At 41.0% G+C, this 17803-nt stretch overlaps 1 protein-coding gene across 14 annotated transcripts in view; it reads right to left on the bottom strand.

The window, feature by feature from the left end:
• Positions 1-246: 246 nt before the first annotated feature.
• LOC112426266 (uncharacterized) overlaps positions 247-17803 on the bottom strand; it is a 152502-nt gene continuing 134945 nt past the window's right edge. For 13 of the 14 annotated variants that reach the window (XR_011626100.1, XR_011626099.1, XR_011626101.1 and 10 more), the window contains 2 exons: positions 17717-17758; positions 247-332 (listed from right to left, as the gene is read on the bottom strand). The gene's annotated coding sequence lies outside the window, so the exon portion shown is untranslated. Of the gene's footprint in view, positions 333-10020; positions 15150-17716; positions 17759-17803 lie in introns of those variants that run through there. The other variant, XM_071100604.1, reaches the window with a different exon arrangement.

Raw genomic sequence — 17803 nt, 5'->3', positions numbered from 1 at the left:
GGTAGTATTCCAGTTATTATATATATTTATTTGGAAATAATCCCAAAACTCTACATTATAGGCATGAAGATGGGGCTTGCTTCCATCTGGCCCTCCTGCCACCTTCAGCAACACGCCCCACATCCAATCCTGCTTACAGTCGAAGATGAATCTGGCATAATACAAAGAGCACTGGACCGGAAGCATGAAGTTTCTCTTATCTGTGCCTTGGTTTTCTTACGTGGAAAACAGAAATGTTGACATAAATAATCACACAGGTCTCTGCTAGTACCATTTTGTGATATTATATCGTGCTTACCACACCTAGAAACAGGGGCCATCATTCCAGCCAGCTAACAGAGAAAAATAAGATAAATAATCAGGCTTGGGAAAATACATTTCGTAGACCAAGTAAACAAAGACAACAATCTGGTATAAGTGTTATAACTGGGGGATGAGGGGTTGCAAATGGAGATCCACCACAGTCAACTCTACTTGAATTCCCCTGTTCTCGACAGGCAGCAGCAATCATAATGGACTTGGAGCACCAGTCCCACAACATCACAGGACATCCAGACATAATTGCATTAATACTCGAACAACTATCTGGTTATTCAGCATTGCCCAATATGTGAATAAAGCTCCTAGGAAAAATTAATGCTTGCTTGATGCTTTGACACATTTCCCTTTACAAAGCAAAGATCCCTACTCCTCTCACTTTCTCACATGTAGCATTACAACTAGTCAGCATCCACATGAGGCCTTATAATTAATCAGATCTACTGAGAGGTAGGTCCAAGATCCAGGGTAAGGAGAGATCAAGCAGAAACAAAATACACAGCCATTGCTCTGTATCTTCAGGAGATTGGTTCCAGAATCCCCTTCAATGCCAAAATCTGCAGATGCTCAAGTCTCTTATATAAGATGGTATAGTGTTTGCATATAACCTACTCATATCCTCCTGTATACTTTAAATCATCTCTAGATCACTTATAATACTTAATACAATGTGAGTGCTATGTAAATGGTTATCATACTGTATTTTTATTTGTATTCATTTTATTGCTGTATTATTACTTCTTCTTCTTTTTTTTTTTTTTTTACAATTATTTTTAATCTGTGGTTACTCGAAGCTGCAGATGCAGAACCCAGGGATATGGAGGCCCAACTGTACTTTTATCTTATTATGTAGGCTATGCTAATATTAATGACTAGAATGTTATGTTATTTCTTCTCAGATTTCAATAACAATTGAGCCTCAGGGTCAAAGTATCAGGCACTAAATTGAAGAGAATGCTGATGATTAGGACAGGAAAGCAACTTAAGCATCTATTAGTCCAGCCTACTATGAAAAGTAGGAATTCCTTCAACAAAATTCTCACACATGCCTATCCAACTTCCCAATGATTAAAGCAATAACAACAGTAATGATAATAATAAACACATATTTCATACTTACTGTGTGCCAGACACTGTCCTAAGTATATTGAGTACTGATTGTGAATCAGCACTGTTCCTAAGACTTCAGAGACACTTAACTTATTGAATCTTGAAAATGCCTCTAGGAGGCAGGTTCTATTATTGCTCTTATTTGATAGATGAATCAATGGAAACAGAAAAGAGTTAACTAGCTTGCCAGAGGTCACAAAGTTAGACTGAGAAGAGCTGGACAATTGCACTAGACAGACTAGCCCTGTAGCCTGTCCTGCTAATCCTATGCTACCAATAGGGGCAAAGGACAGAGACAAAGTAGGGGATTAGAATCCATTTCAACACTACTTTAATTAATAGAAAGATCTTCAGTTTTCTGAGCAAAAGCTGCCTCCTTTAGTCTTCATATTACCCACTAGTTCTAAACAGAATAATTATTCCTTCTTCCATTTGACAGTGCTTTTTTATCAAAGATTGACAAACTATGGCTTGTAGGCCAAATCTGGCCCACCATCTGTTTTTATATGGGCCATGAGCTAAGAACGGTTTTCAAGTTTTCAAATGGTTGGGGAAAATATCAAAAGAAGAATAATATTTTGTGACACATGAAAATCACATGAAATTTAAATCTCAGTGTCTATAAATGAAGTCTTATTGGAACACAATCATACTTCACTTACATATTGTCTGTGGCTGCTTTTACTTTACTATAAGTCGGAACTAAGTACTTGAAAAAAGACCACATGGCCCAGTAAAGCCTAAAATATTTACTATCTGGCCCATTGCTAGAATGTGTGCTGATTCTTGCCTTAAATAGTAGAAGGTGGTTCTCATGTCCTTTCCTAAAAGTGCTCTTTTTTATAGTAAAATACCTCAGGTCCCCCCAACCACCACCATCTCATTATCCCGGAAACTCTCTTCTGGCATTCTTTGGTGCAGATTCTATCTCTCTCAAAATTCTCCTCAGTGGTATATGGTTACGATGGACTACTACTCAACAATAAAAAGGAACAAACTACAGTAGAGACACACAACAACATAATGAATCTCCAAACCACTATTCTCAGTGAAAAAGCCCTGCACGTCTTTTTCTCACTGCATAATTGTATCTACAGGAAATCCTAAAATGGGTAAAATTAATCTAGGGTGAAAAATTATATATCAAAATAATGGTTGTCTTTGGAAAAAATGGGGCAAGGATTGGTGGAATGGGCATGAGAGAACAATTTGGGATGCTAGAAGCATCCCAGATCTTGAGAGTTGTTTGGGTTACATAGTTGTATATATTTGCCAAAATCCACCAAAATGTACATAGTTTGAACATTATACTGTATCCACCTCAAAAACAAACCTTGTAAGTAAATATTGCATTCTAGTTAATGATCTGTATACTGAAAAGTTTAGTGGTAACGGTATCAAGGCACGCAACTCATGTGAAATGCGTCGGAAAATCAAGATGGTTGGATGATTGGGTGGAGGGAAGGACAGATGGCAAGAGATGTGAAAAAGCAAGAGAAGTAAAGTGTTCATTGTCGAAAGTGGGTGATGGATACCTGGATGTTCACTATCTAATTCTTTCACCTCCTACATTTAAGTCTTGTCACAACAAAATTTCCTTCTAAAATAACATTTTCAAAGTAAAATTTTTATGATAAATGGGACAGACAGATAAAGGTAATGTCTGGCATGAAACAAAGTACTCTAAAAGTTGCACAAAGCAACATCATTATTTCCCTTCCTTTGTCCATTTTTATGTTAGCATTTATTTTCCTTTGATGTATCTGATTGGACCCTGAAATATCTACCTTAAACGTATCCAAAAAGACATCTTGGGTATAACCATTGGGACTAGTGATAAGAATTTATTCTATAATGGAATCTAATTCCATGGCAAGAGGCCAACTGTCATTTCTTTGTTTAAATTTTATGATAAGAGATGCATACAGTGAAAGACACAGAAACAGACCCAGTCAGATGCCTCCAACAAATCCACTTGTGGAAAACTGTAAATTCCACAAGTGAGTTTACACTCTTGTCTCATGAATGTGTAGAAAGAAGAATGCATTTGTTTGTTTGATTATAGCTGAATTTCTGCCTTTGTAACCCCACCAGTAGGTGGTCATGTATTTCTCATACTGAGGTTCACTACCACTTCACAAACAATATGCTCAACACTGTTGCAAGCATCAGATGAGTGTATGTGCATGACAAAAATTTGAAAAAGTCCTCAAAATATGCAGCCTAATCTCTGGATTAACTGTTTCTTTAAAGGGCCTCTGCAGTGTATAATCTGCAGACTGGTTCTGTTGCTTTTATGCAATGCCAATATTATTAGTAGCAATAATACAATCATGCTTCAACTATTTGGAGGTCAATTAGCTGGAAAGTTCTGCCTTCTGAATGGAAGCTAAGAAACAAGTAAGTAAGCAAGAAAAATTCTGCGGGCAGTCAAAATAGCTGCAAAAGCTTCAGGGTGCCAAGCTCATATATTTGCTCATGGGAGAGTCTCTAAAGCCAATGCTCAAAATCCTATGATGCTTATTTATGCAAAATTCTAACAAGCCTGGGTTTTCAGCTCATAATCTAACAGAGGTCGCATATAGGCAGGCACGGTGAAAGCACCAAGAATCGGAAGAGTTATTAGCCATCATTCAAAAATCAGAAAGGACTACAATTTGGAAGGAGGGAATTCAGGGGTGGAAAAGTCCACCTTAATGCTACCAAGTTAGCATTTTATAAACTATGTTCCTAAAATTATAGTTCCACAAGATATTAAAGAAGGATTTTTAAAAATAAAAAAGAGGACTGGGAATGGTGGCTCACACCTGTAATCCCAACACTTTGAGAGGCCAATGCAGGAGGATTGCCTGAGCCCAGGAGTTCTAGACCAGCCTGGATGGCATAGTGAGACCCCCTCTATGCTAAAAATCAGAAAAATCAGATGGGTGTGGTGGCATGCGCCTGTGATCCCAGCTAGTCAGGGAGCTGAGGTGGGAGGATCACTTGAGCCCAGGAGGTCGAGACTGCAGTGAGCCATGATCGTGCCACTGCACTCCAGCCTGGGTGACAGAGCAAGACCCTGTCTCAAAAAATTTAAAAAAGAAAATAAAAAGTTAGAGGAGGTGCTATCCTCAGATATGTTTAGAAAATACTGGTCTAATAGTGCTTCAATATTTCTATTGTGATTCTAGCAAGTTCTAGAAAGAACATTGATTTTGTGGTTGTTCTTCCTTTCCTCACTCCACATTTTTTCTTTTATTTTGGCTGAAACTTACAGATTTTTTTTTTTTTCTTCTCATCATAATGATGTCCATCAGTCTGCCTGAATCTTCTGGTCTGGGTGTGGCTCTGACTTTTCAAACACCCTTCTTAAGCAGGTGTTTCCTCTCCTATCCCAAACATTATATTCCCTTTAGTTTGTGTTGTACAGATTCCAGCCCACATTTCTACTTTTTGAGGACAGCTTCCAAATCATCCACATGTTCACTTTCTTTTCCACTTCCCTCAGTTTTCACTTCCTACTTCCTTTCCCCATCTTTTTCCTCTCCAGATTGTATGCCAGGCATTCTTTGCCTATACTCTGCTTTGAAATCCTTCCTGCATTTCCTCTCTATCTCATAGCTTTGCAATTTTTGCTACTCTTGCTCCCTTCCTGCATATTTCTTTCATATCATGAATCCCAACTACCTCTCCTCTCCTGCCAAATCAAATGCATCAGCTGAAAGCCACCTGAAAATCCCTCTTCTCTTCCCATCTGTGCATCCCCACTAGTTGACCTTCAACATGCATTTCTCCTAAGTGAACCCACCAGCATGCATGGGGAAAAGGGATATTAGTTCATTCCTCTTCCCCGGCAACCCTTGAGTATAGGACTATGAGCCCCCCTGACAAATAATGTCCCCCATGCCATGCCATCAACATTGGATTTTGAGTCTGTAGAACTGTGTTCCATCTTAAACTCTGCCTCTTATTTACTTGGCTCAGTCACTTAATTTTTTTGAACCTCAGTTTTCACATCTATAAAAGGGCAGTAAGCCCTGATTTATCCCATGGGGTTGAGTGGAGCCAATGAGGGCATGTTTGTGCAAGCTCTTCACCAGGTGGTAGATGTGACAATTTTATTCTTTCACCTGAAAATTTCATTTATATTTGAAGTCCTGGGAGTAGAGCTTCATTCTCTTTTTTTATCTTCCTAGAGATGAGGTCTCATTTTGTCACCCAGGCCGGAGTGCAGTGGTGTGATGACTGCAGTCTCGACCTTCTGGGCTCAAGAGATCCTCCGGCCTAAGCTTCCCAAGTAGCCGAGACTACAGGCTCACACCACCATTTCTGGCTCATTCTCTTTAATAGTCTCAAATTCTTCAGGTTCTACCAGGTTTTTGTTTATTCTTTATATATACCAACTGAGTTCTCCAGTTTGATCACATCACAGACTTGGCTGTACTAATAGCAAAGTGGTTAAGTGCATGATCACCATTCTCCACATTCTGGCTGAAAACTTGACTCCATCATTTAGCAGGTGCAGGACATTGGGAAAGTCCACTTATCCTGGACTTCCTGTTTCCTTATCTTTTTTTTTTTTTTTTTTTTTTTTTTTTGAGGCAGAGTTTCACTGTTGTTGCCCGGGGTAGATTGCAATGACAATCTCCACTCATTGCAACCTCCGCCTCCCAGGTTCAAGCGATTCTCCTGCCTCAGCCTCCCGAGTAGCTGGGATTACAGACATGCGCCACCACCTCCAGCTAATTTTGTATTGTTAGTAGAGATGGAGTTTCTCCATGTTGGTCAGGTCTCGAACTCCTGACCTCAGGTGATCCACCTGTCTCGGCCTCCCAAAGTGCTGAGATTACAGGTGTGAGCCACCACGCCCAGCCCCTTGTCTTTAAAATGGGGCGACTTCTGTAGTGAGTATGGCCACTAAGGAAGGTCATTGTGATGATTATGAGTCCAAAGGAGTGAGATCTTAGCCCACATGGTTATTAGCCCTGCCTCTCTGCCCCTGCCTCGGTTTTCTTCCTTGGTTCCTCCATTCTCCATCTCTTGCTCTTGTCTGTCTCTTCCTGTCACCCCACGGTGGTGCAAGCTGGTGCTCCCTGCACATCCAGTAAAATCTCAGGGGAAAAGTTCAGCCTTTGCAGCCTCCCGAGGGGCTGTTCTCCTTGGGCTGCTGCTGGCTTTGTGGCTCCTCCTTCCTCCCCTGGATTCTTTCCTGGCATCCTCCCGTGTTTTCACTGTCTTTCTGATTAGAGAGTATGTCAGTGGGACAGGATAATTTACTGATATATTAATTTGTGTTTTTATCTCAGCATTTGCCCTCTGCTCTACAAAGGAAGCCAGGCCTCTCTTTTCCCCTGCCTCGAGGGAGGTTTGTTTTAAAAGTCCAAAGCCAAGACACCTGGCTTTTGTTTCCTCAAAGCTCAAGCTGTGGGAGGAGATAATGCCAGCAGGGAGGAAGAGGGGAGAAGCTCGGGCCTTTGAGAGGAGGGAGAGAGTCAGGGAGACAGAGAGAGATTTTGATAGATAGAAAGGGGGTGAAGGCCAGAGAAGCAGGCCACTTACAGAGACAGGCCCCTAGTGGCTACTTCTCAGTGAGGATGGCTGTCAGGTGAGCGTGGACCACTGGCCCCTAATCGCAGACTGACAGAGGCAGCAAACGCTCCAGCCAATGTTCCCAGCACCCAACACACTTGCGGGCAGCAGAGCCACAAGAGGGAAGCTCAGGTCTGTAGGGACAGTGGCAAGCAGAAGAGACAGGGACAGCTAAAACTATAAATCAGAACGTCTAATATTTGCTGCCCACTCGGAATGTGCTAAGCACCATTCTAGGATCTTGGCAAATATTAGAATGGTCACTCCTCAAGACAACCCCCCATCCCCACATTCACAGCAGAGGAAACAGGAACACAGAAGTAAATTTTCCAAGATCACAGAACTGGGACATGGTAAAGCCAGATACATAGAAATATTGAGAGTCCACCAATTTATTGCAAAATGCTAAGAATGAAATACTGCATAGGCCAAAAAATAATACAGCAACTGAAAACACAGACCCCTCTGAGTGCCACTGGAAGCGAAACCACAGCAAGGCCTGGACTCTTTCTAGGCTTCACTAGCTCTGTCACTGCTGTTCAATTGTATTTTGATCATGGAAATATTATCTTTCTTCAGATAAATCAGAGGTGTGTATGTTCAGAGCATAAGGAATAGCCTAGAATTCCCCAGTTCCCCTTTCAGTTCTCTGGCTTCCTAATTTACCCTGTGAACACTACCTGACCTTGCTACTTCCTATTTACTTTTCTCATCTGTAAAATGGGTATAAGGAATCACCTAGGCTAGCATTTATGATCACTGAGGACCTGTTCCATAATTAGGAGCTGCTATTATCATTGTCATCCCCATGTCCAGTCCTGCTTAGTCCTACAGCCTACCCAGCACCTAGGCTGCCTTTACTGAGTATCTCTGTAGGTCAGACACAGTGCTGGGTGCTGAGTCCTGTCTCTGAATGCATCCCCCATCTGGTTGGAGGAGAGACCCATGAGAAGATCTTTAGTGCAATATGATAAGTGCTACAAATAGAATAATCCCAGTATCCCACAGGGGCCTAGGATGAGGCCCCTAGCCACACTGCAGGCTGGGAATGAGGGCAGATTTCCTGCAGAAGTTAATGGCCCGAATCTTCACAAACAACAGTAACCTCCACTGCCTCACAGTGGGGAGTGGGCCAGAGCCTCCCCCCTCCCTCTTCCAGCCCTCAAAAATGGCTCTTGAGCCTGAACACACTCCTAACACTGCCCCAGCAGCTAATTTGAGAGTTCTGAGCTACGCATAACTTGCATCATTCTGGGCCACAGACCAAGCCAGCAGCGAAGAAGCCAAGAGCATTCAGGGCTGCCGACACATTCCATAAACCCAAATTTCCAGTGTTGCCTTGAGTAAGATGTACACAGGAAATTTTCCATGTGTCAATTAAGCTCATTGAGCATGTGACATAAAAAGGAAATGTAAATGTGGGATTCTGATTGGCAAAGTTCAAAAGCCTGTGATTTTGATACCCAGATATAGATCTGCAGGCTATTAAGAGTACTTGACTTCCAACATCCAGAGGTTGTGAAGAAATGCCTGGCACATCAGAGGAAAAAAAATGCAGCGCTGAATAGCAGTCTTGGGAAAATACTTAGTTCCCAGAGTAAAATGTACACGTTAAATGAGTTCAAGAAGCAACTCAACTGTTCTACTTCTCTATCATTTCAAAATCCCCTAATAGATGTTCAATTTTCAAAGAAAATAATGTTGCATTTTGACCGTTTTCCCCCTCTAGATGCCCTAGACAGACGTGAGGTTGCAATACTAACCTTGACTTTGAATTGCTTTTCAGTTCATGTCATTGTAAACTTAGCATAAAACCCTGTGCTTCCCCAGAAAGTATGTATCTTGTTGCTAGCACAATGATTGAGTCCACTTGTCTATTCCAGGACACGAGAGGATCTAACTAAGTCAGAACACCCCACGTCTAGCCCATATATCTATTTATTACCGAATTCACCGGGAAAGACAAGCTGAGTTATCATTTAGCTGAGAAAACCTGAGAGGCATTTATGTGCATGAAGTACAGCACAGACAGAGCCATCAAGGCAGGCTTGAAGGAAACACATTACACACTCAGCCTACGCAAATCCCCTCGCCACTGCCACTGGAGCCGAATGAATGGTGCAGACGACAAGAGCGGCCCTAGGATGCTTGTCTTCTCCCCAGCCCCCATCCCAACCCTCAACGATTATGAATACAATCGTTTGTGACAGATTGCTCCCCAGTCTTCCGCCTTAAATTCTATATGATAAATTCAACACGAAGTGACAGTCACAGCAAGTGTTCAGAGCTCTATCTAAAAAAACTAATTTTACTGAAGTTAGAACTCGATGAACAAGAAAATGTGAATGTACACCTAAGGTGTATCTCAAAACTTTAATCTCTATGAATGCCATCATGGTAATTTATGGCTGGGATGATATTAATATTTTAAAATATTTCGCTAAAGAAGCACTGTGAGACTTTAAAGTTGTATTGTTATGCAAAGATGATAATATTTCAATGGGTCCTTCCCAGTGCTGGTATGTTAATGGGGCAAGAAAAAGAAAACAGCTGCTTTTGTTACCCAAGCAGCAGACATAATAAGACTGTCCTGTGGTTAATTTCTAAGAAAACGCTCTTCTTCCTTTTTTATTATTTGGGGGTGAAAAAATGTCTTGGGCTACTATTGTCTGTTTAAATTAGGCAAATGCAATTAAGAAGAGTCAAATGTACACAGGCTCCAATGATGGGTAAAATTAAGGTCACCAGTTGCAGCCCTAATCCAAGCTGCGTTGCTTAATCTCAGCTTTAGCCATTACAATTGTGTGGAATGGAAATGTCTTGCTCGTGTTGGGGTTAATGTAGACTGACTGGGTAGCCAGAGATAAATCCTGCAGGCCTGCTTGAATGTGCAAGTGCTTAACACTGACATTTTGAAAAAGTAAAATTGGGTTTCATTCCCCAGGATTAGGTCAGAGTCCTTTCCTTGTCCCCGCCCCTGCCCCGACCCCGCCTCTCCAAACTAAGCAGAGAAGCAGAAGAACATTTTTTCTTGCCAATTTTTTTTTTTTTTTTTTACCCTCAGGGATCCTTTGTATTTGCCATTTGTGTACATTTCTTGCTCATTCCAAACAGGAAAGTTCTGTTGCCTCACAAAAAAAATAGTAGTTGTCTTCCTTTTCATATTCATAAAGGTTATATTTGTGTTGCTTGATATTATTTTACCTTGTTAAGGAGTTGTTTCAGGTACTCAGTAGATATAGAGAAAACATTTAGCATATAAAAACAAAAAGTTGACATTTACAGCCAGGAGCTAGGTACGCAATTGCAAAGGTCATCAATGAGTAAACAGATATTAATGGTTAGCCGGATAACTGGTACATAAACAGGTCACATTAATAATTAACACCAGGAAAAACTAGCACTTCCAACCAACCTCAGGAAAGTGGGTGCCAGAGGAAACCCCCCAAAAATATAAGAAAACCCCAGTGGTGATTTCTGATTGTTAGAGAGTGAAAAAATTACTTCTTCTTTTTTACGTTTCTCATATTCTCACCAAAAAACAGTTCTGAGACAGTCATGATAAAAAGTAAGTGCAATGATGGAGGAAAATTTTCTGGATGACCACTGATATGATAAATTTTACTTAGTCTAACATTTGTGGTTCTTTTGTTTTCCTTCCATGGCAATGTGTAAAATCACTCAGGAAATGTATTTTATCACTAACCTGCAAAGCCTCTCTAAAAGTATTGGCTTCCTTGTTGAGTTATTAAGTCCATGCCTTGTTTTAAAACTTCTGCGCTAAGAGGGTTACATTTTGTACCCGCTGATTGGCATTCACCCAGTTGTTTAATGGGAAAAGGTCAAGTCCAAGCTGTAGACTCAAAGGCAAATGTGTTGGGGGTGTGGCAGGGAATCCTGATGAGTGAAGTGGGTGCCCCAGGGACCATGAGGAACCCGGGAGTGAATGTGCCTTAGCCCCACAGAAAGCCCCTAAGAGCCACAGCATCATATCTTTAGATTTTTTAAAGAAGCCGTATTTTGTGTGAAATCTCTAGATTTATAACTCATGGGCCAAACAATACGTTATCTACTGCAGGCCACACCAGACCAGTTTAAATCTCCCGTTTAAATTAAAAACAAATAAATAAACAAACAAAAAAGGACACCTGAAAATTTGCCAAGGAGGAAGAAAGCGTGAGTGTATCTTTACAATTTATTCTACGGTTTCTCTTCTCCTTTAAATACACAGTTCACTATAGGATTGTCCTAAAGAGAAAGCTAATAAAATAAGACAATAGACTTCATAGAGATCTGGAATATCCGCAAGGACCTGAAACGGATCCTTAGAACTCTGTAGATGAAAGTCAGATGAGATACTTTTATACACATAGCCTAATGGTTTACAGATGAGTGAGTAGCACTGCTTTCAAATATAATGTGAAGAAACCAATTTTTAAATAAATGTGTAGCTTGACTATCAAGCCCACAGGAGATATTGTGACTTACCCAACCTGAAAATCAAATTATTTAAGGTTGGTTATACTAATAACAGCCTCTAACCAACTGCTAAGGTGGACTATAAACCCAGACTAGCCACAGGCAGCAAATGAGATGGGTTCGAGAGGATATGGAAATAAATAAGATACAAGTCTTGTTTACTAGTTAAATGTGGGGTAGACTTCAACAGATGTGAACTACAAAGTGTGTATGGGAACTTGTTTCTTGTTGAAGGAGGACTGTTGGCCAAATGTCCTCATAACCTGGTGCCTCTCCACTTCTCCACAGTCACATCCCCACCACATGGTACCTTGTCACCACTGACAATAGCCCCAGAGAGCCATGCTTTCTCCTGTCTCCCAGACTCTCTTCACCTCAAGTATCTCCATGTCACCTTTACTTTCCCGTGTCCCTTTTGAATCCCATAAAGTTCAACTAAGTTCAAGTGTCCCCTCCCCTCTTCCAGAAGGCCTCATCTAAGCCCTCCAGGGGGCCTCTCCCTTGTGTTCCCTCAAGTACCTCTGTCAACCTCTGGGCCAGCCACGACTTCTCACTATAATCATGGGCGCAAGTGCCTATCACCTCACAGGACTGCAAATTCCTTGCTCAAGGCAGAGGCTACTGCTTTCATCTTCAAACCCCCACCACCTAGCCCTGTGCTTGCAAAACAGCATATTAATGCTGGACAAATGCATAAATGAAGGAAATGAATGGGCCTCTAAGTGATAATGCTTAGAAAAGAGACTCTGATAAGTGAAATATAAATGCGTAAATCTGCTACAGCTTTTTTTTTTTACTTTGTCTAAATCTTTGCACGTGTTTGCTGCAATTACATCTGTGACAGCAAGTTTTATTCTGAACGGATCTTATTAATAAAAGTAATAAAATATCAAACAATTCAGGTCTTCGGCTTTTTAATCTACAAAGGGGAGATTGATAGTGCCTGCCTTGCTAGGCAGAGAGGGTGGTTGAGAGGACTACCTGAAATGATGTATGTGATCATGTACAAGAGTGAGCCCCAACTGCAATCTGCACTGAGGGAGCGACCCCCCTGAGAGCTGCCATCTCTACTCATCTCTGACTGTCTGGCTCTATTAAAATACTCTGCCTACGTCTATGACCCAATCTTTGTATGAGCAAGCCTCTGCCTCTAGTCTTAGGATCCCCAGACCTAGCACAACATCGGCGCATAGCAAGTGTTCACTAAGTGTTTGTAATATGAGGATGTACATGACAAACATCATGGTCGTTTCATTCATTCAAACTGCACAAGGCACCATTAAACAGCACAAAACGTGAAGGCAAAAAGGGGGAAACAGAAATGATTGAGAGGCTAACATTTACAAGGCACCCTATATATCTGATTTTGTTTACTTCCTAGGTTATTTCATGTCACCTGTGAAATAGCTAATGTTGTCCTTATTTTGTATGGAAGGGCTCTGAGCATTAATAAGTTGGTATTATGCCAATGAATGACTGGTCAATAACAGGCAGAGCCAGGGTTTGAACCCAATACATCACACCACATCTCTGTGGTAAAACTCTTACACTCCAGGCACTGACAGTCTGCAGCACATCTGACCTCACAGAGTCAATAACATCGAGAGATGAACAAAAACTCAGGGCACGTCTATTCAACCCCCAGATCACCGAGGAGGAAACTGAGGTTCAAAGGGAAGTATATGAATGAGGCCAGAGACAGTCAGTAAAAAAGTATGTTAGTAAAAAGCTCTTTTTTTTTTTTTTTTTTGAGACAGAGTCTCACTCTGTTGCCCAGGCTGGAGTGCAGTGGCGCCATCTCGGCTCACGGTAAGCTCCGCCTCCCGGGCTCACATTCTCCTGCCTCAGCCTCCTGAGTAGCTGGGAATACAGGCACCCACCACCAGGCCCGGCTAATTATTTGTATTTTTAGTAGAGATGGGGTTTCACCATCTTAACCAGGATGGTATCAATCTCCTGACCTCGTGATCGGCCCGCCTCGGCCTCCCAAAGTGCTGGGATTACAGGCATGAGCCAGTGTGCCCGGCCGTAAAAAGCTCTTATGATTCACACTCACAAGTTAAGTCATATTTCTATACCATTTCCATCACATTTACATGTGACAGTTCATGTTAAGTGTAATAAAATATTAAATAATTCAGATTTTCAGCTTTTTAATCTACAAAGGAATTTTTAAATAATTGTACTTTGTTTCATCGAATGGCCTTTACAAAAATAGCATATATTTTCAGTTCACAAAGAATTACATCTTACATAACTAAACAAAGTTTCTCTCACAAAATACCAGTGACCTCTTTCTTAAACAACAGGCCAAGACTACTGACTGAAACCCTGGCAGAGACAGTATAACTCAACTGAGAAAGGCCTCATAAACAAATAACTAAAGTAATAATTAAACACTAGGAAAGAGCAAAGATATTTGCTCTTTAAAAATCAAACGAAAAATAAAGTAAAATAAAATAAAATAAAACCTCTGTGAACATTGCTTCGGTCATCTTTAAAAGCTTTCCCAAATTCCAAATGGCTCTGTTATTAGCGATTCTTAATGCATGAGCTAGTCATTTAAGGATAAATCTTTCAGTAATTCAAAACAAGGACTCTTCAGTAAATAGTTGAAATTAAGGGGGGAGTTCGAGTCATCTGGTTTCCATTAGGATGATAAAATAGTTCACTCGAAACCTTTTACAATATGCTTTGTTACCGGGAGGTGTCTGTGCATCTCACTCCATCACTAGCCATTTGACACAACATAAAAAGCTTCAAAAGCCATGTTAGGCCTCTTAATCAAAAACTAATTGTAATAGATATTGGGGAGTGTTAACACGGTGACCGCTAGGTTGTAGCTGTGGTATGGAAGCTGCAGCGAACATTAAACACAACCCCGGGTTGATAGGGCTTATCTCAATTTCAGAGCTAAGTGCTAAGTACTACAGGCCAGTATCTCCTTGCTATGGCTTTGTACCACTTTTGGAGTTAATTGCCCCAGAAGGCTACATCTTCTTAATGAAATTTATAACATTGTCAGAGAACTTGGAAGATACTGCTGCAGTTTAGCAGACTTCACAGAAAACAGAGACATAAACAGAAGGGAAAAGAAAATACATACTTGGAGCCTAATGCATCTGCAGCCCGGGCAGAGGTGGTGCAGAACTCCCCAGGCACAGAGGCATTTGCAGCACATTAACTCTTTCAAGCCTGTAATGGAACAGTCATTGCACTCTAATGGAAAGGTAATAATTGGTATCACAGGGCCAGTGGTAGACATTCAATAAATACTTAATGATGAGTTTTGCATGGCTAGAATTACCAGCAAGCAAGAACTGGCATCTTTTTTGTGTGGTTCCTGTGCCTAACCTAGTGCCTAAGATATGACTGGTGCTCAGGAAATCGTTTCTGAAAAATTGATGAATGAATAAATGATCTTACTAGAGTGCAGTGCTTGATAATTTTCAGAGTGCTTTCATGTTTGATTCCCACAACCATCCACTTGATAGGTCTAGGGTTTTATTAATAACCAATCCTGGTCTCGAACGGGCACTTCATAGTTCCCTTTCCAGTCTTCTTTGCTTCAGATGGACTAGAGCGATGTTCTGTACTACCACGTTTTTAAATGACTAAGGAGGATTTTAAAACTTAAAGACTACCAGCGATTTTAGATCGGTGACTGGATCCTGGAACACACACATACACAAAACAATTAGAAGAAAAACTGGTGAAATCTGATAAAGTCTGGAGTTTAGTTAATAGTATTATGCTTAATTGTAGTTAATTCCTTGGAATCATGGCTGTGGGTAAGAAGTTAACTTAAGGGCAAGCTGGGTGAAAAGTGTATAGGACTTCTCTGTACTATTTTGAATTTTTCTGTAACTCTAAAATTATTTAAAAATAAAAACAATTTGATAATAACTAATTTACCTTTAAAATTATATGTATTAACATATTGTAGTGTATTGTATTCACATTATGGTGCCAAATTGGCACTGGGATAATTATAAGTAAATACTCCTGGAGAAAAGCAAAGTATAATTTTTCAACTAACCCCTTAGAAAAACATTTGCAGGTGTGTAAAGGCAACATAATTTCCTTTTCCAATTTATAAGTATTATTTTTTGAGACAGGGTCCAGTTCTGTCACCCAGGCTGAGTGCACTGGTATGAGCATGGCTCACTGCTCCCTTGATCCCCCACCCCACCCCACCCCACCGGGCTCAAGCAATCCTCCCATCTCAGCCTCTGGAGCAACTGGCACCACAGGCACATGCCACCATGCCCACCTGATTTTTGGATTTTTGTAGAAATAGAGTCTTGTTATGTTACCCAGGCTGGTCTTGAACTCCTGGGCTCAAGCAATTCTCCTGCCTCGGCCTCCCAAAGTGCTAGGATTATAGGTGTGAGCCACCACACCCGGCCATCCAATGTGTATTTCCTTACAGTGTTTTTGTATCCTGATAAAGTAGAGTTGTTTTGTAATTAACACATACAAGTGAAATTTTTACCACTGTTTTCGTATTTATAAAATTATTAACATTAAAAATAATTTAAAATAATTATTATTATTAATTTTTAGTATAGACGGGGTTTCATCACGTTGGCCAGGATGGTCTCAGTCTTTTGACCTCGTGATCTGCCCGCCTCAGCCTCCCAAAGTGCTGGGATTACAGGCATGAGTCACCATAATTAATTTTTAAATGAATAATTTGTTTTAGAAAGAAAGACAAACAGCACACAGGGAATTAAAGGAAAAGGCTAATCCTGATGACAGAACAACCCATGTGATTTTTTTTTTTTTTTTTTTTGAGACGGAGCTCACTGCAAGCTCCGCCTCCCAGGTTCATGCCATTCTCCTGCCTCAGCCTCCCAAGTAGCTGGGACTACAGGCGCCTGCCACCATGCCTGGCTGATTTTTTGTGTTTTTAGTAGAGACAGGGTTTCACCGTGTTAGCCAGGATGGTCTCGATCACCTGACCTTGTGATCTGCCCACCTTGGCCTCCCAAAGCGCTGGGATTACAGGTGGAGCCACCACGTCCAGTGGTCCATGTGAGTTTTTGCAGATGATTCCCAAACTTAAATTTCTCACTTGGACATCTGTCCTGAGCTCCAATCCAAACATTCACAGCACCGGTCAACTTGAAGAGCTCAGCATAATCTCCAACCAGTTTCCCCTTCAGTCACTCTGCTATATTCTGACCTTGGGTAGTGTCTACTATACTCACCTCTCTTCTGTTCCCCCCAGCCACACCCTTCCACCTACTGAAGTTCTCCACCTAACCATCCAGGGGGTGGCTGAGGTCACCTTCCTCCTCTACGTCTTCTTCCAGCACTCCTTTGCTCCCCTCAACTTGAACTACACTTCCACAAAAGTCCATTTCAAACTCCGCTCTTGTGTTTCAAATTGTGTTTTCTGTTAGCTATTTATGCAGACAACTCCTACTTGAAACTTTCAGAGGATCAGGACTGGTCATATGTGTCCTGATACCCTCAGAGTTTTTCATCTGGAACCATCTGAACATAGATTCATGGGAAAGAACAATAAATCTTAAAAAATATATATCATGACACCAAAGATGTTATTCTATAAGTGAGAAGATTGGTTTGACTGCTTTTAAAGTGGCAAAAATAACAATGGCCAATATCTGGTAGAGAATGTATTTCTCTCTGGCATTAGAGTGATTCTGTAGGCTCATTCATCAAGTGGCCCAGCATCCCAGCTCCTGACATTGTTGCTCTTAACGACCAGTTCAAAGATGGCAGCCAGGCACCTTGGCTCATTCCTGTAATCCTATCATTTTGGGAGGTTGAGGTGGGAGGATTGCTTGAGCCTGGGAGGGGAATGCACACCATTGCATGTGCAATATTTTTAGCATTAAAAATAATTTAAAATTATTTAATTTTGTAAAAGAATAATTTGTTTCAGAAAGAAAGACAAACAGCACACAGAGAATTAAAGTAGAAGGCTAATCCTGATTATAGAACAACCCATGTGATTTTGAAGTTTTTTGCAGTGGCTGGCTGCCACAGCATGCCGGCCTGGGGAGTCAGAGTGAGACCCTGTCTCAAAAAAACAAAAATAAAAACAAAACAATGGCTCAACCCCTCATGTGCACACTTCAGCCTGCCTAAAATGGGAAGGAGGACATAGAGAGCCAGCAATTTTCTTTTAAGGGTACAACAGAGCAATTTCACAAGACATTTTTTTCTTACCCTATAGGCCAGAATTCAGTCAAATGAGTAGACCTACCTGAAGCTGGGAAAAAAGTCCAGTAAATGGCCTTACACTCATCTAAAACAGATACGAGAAAATGAGATATTAGTGGGTATTATGAAC

This window comes from Macaca nemestrina, chromosome 7 (assembly GCF_043159975.1).
Source record: "Macaca nemestrina isolate mMacNem1 chromosome 7, mMacNem.hap1, whole genome shotgun sequence".
NCBI classification, from domain to species: domain Eukaryota; kingdom Metazoa; phylum Chordata; class Mammalia; order Primates; family Cercopithecidae; genus Macaca; species Macaca nemestrina.
Note: the sequence above shows the minus strand (reverse complement) of the source record. Positions and strands in the feature narration are given on the sequence as shown.